The sequence below is a fragment of the Canis lupus genome, chromosome 11 (assembly GCF_003254725.2).
Source record: "Canis lupus dingo isolate Sandy chromosome 11, ASM325472v2, whole genome shotgun sequence".
NCBI classification, from domain to species: Eukaryota; Metazoa; Chordata; class Mammalia; order Carnivora; family Canidae; genus Canis; species Canis lupus.
Window position 1 is genome coordinate 21,938,048 of NC_064253.1, and position 5,362 is coordinate 21,943,409.

At 39.0% G+C, this 5,362-nt stretch overlaps 1 pseudogene; it reads left to right on the forward strand.

The window, feature by feature from the left end:
- Window positions 1-843: 843 nt before the first annotated feature.
- LOC112650621 (U2 spliceosomal RNA) lies at window positions 844-1,018 on the forward strand (annotated as a pseudogene).
- Window positions 1,019-5,362: the final 4,344 nt, after the last annotated feature.

Consider the following 5,362-nt stretch of genomic DNA (forward strand, 5'->3'; position numbering starts at 1 on the left):
TTATATTTTCTTCATGATGCCCTCTGTAGTCCAAAGTTATTAATTTTTATTAAGCCCAGTTTATCTATTTCTTCTTTGGTTGCTTGTGCTTTTGGTGTCATAGCTAAGAAACAATTGCCCGATCCCAATAACAAATATTTACACCTATGTTTTCTTTTAAGAGTTTTAGAGTTTTTCTTCTTACACTTAGGTCTTTGATCTGTTTTGAGTTAAGTTTTACATATGGCATGAGGTAGAGATCCAACCTCATTCTTCTGCACATGAATATTCAGTTTTTCCAGCACTGTTTGTTGAAGATTTCTCTTTTCACTCACTGAGTAGTCTTTATGCCCTTGTCAAAAATCAGTTGACCAAAAAAAAAAAAAAAAATCAGTTGACCTGGGGATCCCTGGGTGGCTCAGTGGTTTGGCGCCTGCCTTCAGCCCAGGGCGTAATCCTGGAGTCCCGGGATCGAATCCCACATCAGGCTCCCTGCTTCTCCCTCTGCTTGTGTCTCTGCCTCTCTCTGTGTGTCTCTCATGAATAAATAAATAAAATATTTTAAAAAAATCAGTTGACCTTAAATGTAAGAGTTTATTTCTGAAAAGTTTTAAAAATATTTTATTTGTTTATTCATGAGAGACACAGAGAGAGAGAGAGAGGCAGAGACACAGGCGGAGGGAGAAGCAGGCTCCATGCAGGGAGCCCGACGCAGGACTCGATTCCGGGACTCCAGGATCATGCCCTGGGCCAAAGGCAGGCACAAAACCGCTGAGCCACTCAGGGATCCCCTATTTCTGAATTTTCTTTTTTCTTTTTATTTTTTTCTTTCTTTCTTTTTTTTTTCTTATTTCTGAATTTTCAATCACTTCTCAGCCTTTTGGCTAAGATCAAGTGTAGTATTTCTGAATTTTCACTTTTATTCTGTTGATCTATATGTTTATTCCTTATGCCAGTATCACATAGTCTTGATTACTGTAGCTTTGTAGTAAGTTTTGAAAGCAGGACATGTGAGTCCTCCTGCTTTTTGCTTTTTACCCGGATTGTTTTGGTTGTTCTGAGTCCCTTGCGTTTCCAACATAATTTAGGATTGGTTTGTCAGTTTCTGCAAAAAACCCATTTGAATCTGATGGGATTGCACTGAATCTGCAAATTACCGTCTCAGCAATATTATCTTCTGATCTATGAACATAGGATATCTTTTCCATTTATTTAGGTCTTATTTAATTTCTATCAAAAATGCATTATAATTTTCAATATATTGCACCTGTACTTCCTTGTTTAAATTTGTTCCCGAGTACTTTTTACTCTTTGTGAGTTATTTTCTTAATTCATTTTAAGAATATGTTGCTAGTATATAGAAATACAACTGATTTTTTGTATATTGATCTTATATCCTGCAAACTTGCTGAACTTAATTAGTTATTTAATTAGTTAACTTATTTAATTAGTTCTTGTAGTCGTTTAGTGAGTTCCTTAGAATTTTCTATACACAAGACCATGTCATCTGTAAATATAGTTTACTTTTTCCTTTCTGGCCTGGAACTTTATTCTTCAAAAACGATAATGAAGGGGCACCTGGGTGGCTCAGTCAGTTAAATGGCCAACTCTTGATTTATTTTTTATTTTTTTAAAGATTTTATTTATTTATTCAGAGAGAGAGAGAGAGAGAGAGAGAAAGAGAGAAAGAGAGAGAAAGAGAGAGGAAGAAACACAGGAGGGAGAAGCAGGCCCCATGCAGGGAACCCGATCCCAGGTCCCTAGGATCACACCCCGGGCTGCAGGCGGCGCTAAACCGCTGCACCACCAGGGCTGCCCCGCCAACTCCTGATTTAGACTCCCGTTGTGATATCAGGGTTGTGGGATCAGGCCTGCATTGGGCCCCAAGCTCATGGGAGAGTCTACTTGTCCTTCTCCCTCTGCTCTTCCCCCTACTCATGTGCTCTATCTCTCTCTCAAATAAATAAATAAATAAATAAATAAATAAATAAATAAATAAAATCTTAAAAAGGATAATGAAATTATAAAACTGGTGAGAAAAAAAAACTGGTGAGGCCAACAAAGAGAAAAAAAGGCAATGAACAAATAAAAGAAAGAAGGGGCTTCACTAGAGATCCCATATACATCTATAAGATACTAAAGATATTATGAACAACTTATTGCCAATTGATGTAACAAGTTTGGATGAAGTGGAAAAATCTCTGGAGATAATAACTTATTGAAGGTGATTCATGAAGAAATGAATAACCTAAGTCCATAACTATTAAAGAGATTCTTTCTTTTTAAAATTGTATCAATTTAAAATCTTTCCACAAAGAAAACTCCAAATCCAGATAGCTTTAACTGTGGATTCTTTTTTCTTTTTTTTTTTTTAAGATTTTATTTATTTATTCATGAGAGACACACAGAGAGAGAGAGAGAGAGAGAGGCAGAGACACAGGCAGAGGGAGAAGCAGGCTCCATGCAGGGAGCCCGACGTGGGACTTGATCCAGGGTTCCCAGAATCAGTCCCTGGGCCAAAGGCAGACGCTAAACCACTGAGCCACCCAGGGATCCCCTACCTGTGAATTATATTCAAGATTCAAGGAAAAGAAAATTCTACTCATACACAAACTTCCACAAATTTACAAGTTTCTACTTCCAAAAAACTCAAGTTATCCTCCTCATTCATGGAATATTAGTTCATTTCATGGAACTAATATGACACTGACCACCCCCCACCCTCCAAATCTGACAGAGTCAATTGAAAATTGAAGGCCAATCTTGTTTATGATCATAGATAGAAAAACTCTAAACAAAGTATTATTAAATAGAAATTGTCATCACATAAAAAGGATAGTGCATATGACAAAGTTATAATTTATCCTAGAAACTCAAGCTTTGTCTAACTTTCAAAAACCAGTTAATGTTATTTATCACATAAACAGATTAAAGAAGAAAAGTCTTGGGTAACCCTGGTGGCTTAGCGGTTTAGCACCGATTGCAGTCCAGGGTGTGATCCTGGGGACCCAGGATCGAGTCCCCCGTCGGGCTCCCTGCGTGGAGCCTGCTTCTCCCTCTGCCTGTGTCTCTGCCTCTCTCTCTCTCTCTCTCTCTGTGTGTCACTATGAATAAATAAATAAAATCTTTTTTAAAAAATAAAGAAGAAAAAAAATAAAATAAAATAAAATGAAGAAAAATCTTATAGTTATCACAATGGATGCAGAAAAAGCATTTGATAAAATTCAACATCCATTGAATCAAATGGATAAATAATGGGGGGAAAAATAAGCTTGACCCAAACTGGAACTGGAAAGAAACTTCCTTAATTTTATAAAGGCTATCTTTTAAAAAATAACTAACGCAAGCATAATACTTAGTGGTGAAACATTGGAAATTTTCCCTTTGAAAATTGGAATAAGAGGATGCCTGGGTGGCTCAGCGGTTAAGAGCTTGCCTTCGGCCCAGGGCGTGATCCTGGAGACCCGGGATTGAGTCCCACGTCGGACTCCCTGCATGGAGCCTGCTTCTCCCTCTGCCTGTGTCTCTGCCTCTCTCTCTCTCTCTCTCTGTGTGTGTGTGTGTGTGTGTGTGTCTCATGAATAAATAAATAAATAATTTAAAAAGAAAAGAAAAAAGAAAACCGGAACAAAACAAAGATATCCATTACCACCACTTTTTTTTTTTTAAGATTTATTTATTTATTTTAGAAAGAGCAGTCATGCATGAGGGCAGAAGGGGGGGGGCAGAGGGAGAGAGAGAAGCAGACTGCTCATGCTCTCTCAAATAAATAAATAAAATCTTTTAAAAATTATATACAACCTAATGTAAAAATAGGCAAAAGATTTGAACCAAAGACTTCACCATAGAAGATACTGAAATAACAAATACATGAGAAGGTGCTCAAGAACATTTGTCGTTAAAAAAAAAAAAAGAACATTTGTCCTTAGGGAAATAAAAATAAAACTACACACCTGCTGGGCACCTGGGTGGCTCAGTCAGTTAAGTGTCTGCCTTCGGCTCAGGTCATGATCTCCGGGTCCTGGGATCCAGCCCTGCATCCTGAGCTCCCTGCTTTGTGGAGAATCTGTCCCTTCACCCTCCCTACCCATGCTTTCTCAATCTCTCTCTCAAATAAATGAATAAAATTTTAAAACAAAACAAAGCAAAAACGCTACACACCTACTAGAAGGACCAGAATTTAACAAGACTGACCAAATCAAGTGACTGGCAAGGATGGCATCAGTGGCTGCCCTGGGACAGATGAATCACAAAGTGCACGAGGAAAAAAAAAAAAGTGCACGAGGAAACACTGGGGGATTACAGGCATGTTGTACGTTACAAGGCAGAGTTTAACCTTCAGTTAAACCTTCCGTTCTTCAATTGATAGACATTTCAGTTATTGCCAGTTTGGGCTTGTGGCTGATGCAAAGATGTGTCACCCAGATCCTTCCTCAAGGAAGGATTTGCTGTCCAGTTGCAGTGAGTGTGATAAGCAGAAACCAGCTGATAGTTTATTCAGGGTCTGCATGAGCTACAGAGGGCTGCCTTGCCCCTTCCCAGAGCAGCTTGCATCCAGTGCCTGAACAAAGCAGGGATAACGAGGCTGGGCCGTTTTAATCCAATCTGGGACAATCCAGATGCACAATATTTGCTCCAGAATTCTCTGCCAACTTGGCTTAGACGTCAATGAACCTGCATCACAGTTTGACTTCTTCTGGTCAGCCCTGCTTCCTCTCCCTTCCTTTCATAGATGTTAATCCATAATGTCCCTCATAAATATCTTGCGCTCCAAACTCCATCTCAGCATCTGTTTCCTGGGAACCAGATTTATGACAGGGCTATGACAAACCAAGCTCCTATGACCATTCTTGCCCATGTTTCCTGTCCTATTAACACTCCTTTCTGTAGGATATTTGCCTAGGAATGGAACTGCTGACTCAAAGAGTATGTTATTTTCAACTGTTTTCCAAAATGGGGGTACATGTTTATGTAAATTTATATAGATGAATGTTTTTACTTGGTATTGTGACTTTTAAATTTTAGGTCAGTTTGGTAAGTGTATAGCAATATCCTATTGTTATTTTATTTTATTTTATTTTAAAGATTTTATTTATTTATTCATGAGAGACACACAGGGAGAGAGAGGCAGAGACACAGGCAGAGGGAGAAGCAGGCTCCATGCAGGGAGCCCGAGGCAGGACTCCATCCCAGGTCTCCAGAATCAGGCCTTGGGCTGAAGGCAGCGCTAAACTGCAGAGTCACCTGGGCTGTCCCCTATTGTGATTTTAATTGACATTTCCTGGATTACCAAAAAAACTGAACAATGTTTTATGTTACTGGCCTTTGTCTGTTTGTTTTAGAGAGTGAGAAGCAGAAGGAGAGGGAGAAGGAGGGAGAGAAT